This window comes from Lupinus angustifolius, chromosome LG11 (genome assembly GCF_001865875.1).
Source record: "Lupinus angustifolius cultivar Tanjil chromosome LG11, LupAngTanjil_v1.0, whole genome shotgun sequence".
Taxonomy (NCBI): domain Eukaryota; kingdom Viridiplantae; phylum Streptophyta; class Magnoliopsida; order Fabales; family Fabaceae; genus Lupinus; species Lupinus angustifolius.
Genome location: NC_032019.1, coordinates 9,342,546 through 9,342,938, shown reverse-complemented (window position 1 = coordinate 9,342,938; position 393 = coordinate 9,342,546). Strand labels below are relative to the sequence as shown.

The following is a 393-nucleotide window of genomic DNA, read 5'->3' as shown; positions in this document are numbered from 1 at the left end:
AGGAGGAGGAGGAGGAGGATGAGGATAGGATGAGGATGAGTATAGGATAAGGATGAGGATGAGGATAGGATGAGGATGGGGATGAGGATGAGGGTGAGGAGAAGGATAGGATGAGGATAGGATGAGGATGAGGATAAGATGGGATGAGGATGCGGATAGGACGAGGATGCGGATAGGACGAGGATGAGGAGAAAGATAGGATGAGGATTGGATGACGATGAGGATGAGGATAGGATGAGGACGAGGATGAGGATGAGGATGAAGAAGAGCTTGAGGATGAGGATGATGATGAGGATGAGGATAGGATGAGGACGAGGATGAGGATGAGGATGAAGAAGAGCTTGAGGATGAGGATGATGATGAGGATGAGGATAGGATGAGGAAGAGGATGAG

The 393-nt window shown here is 49.1% G+C and overlaps 1 protein-coding gene across 1 annotated transcript in view; it reads right to left on the bottom strand.

Annotated features, from left to right (window-relative positions):
* LOC109359703 overlaps positions 1 to 393 on the bottom strand; it is a 3,056-nt gene that overhangs the window by 1,640 nt on the left and 1,023 nt on the right. The window lies entirely within an intron of this gene.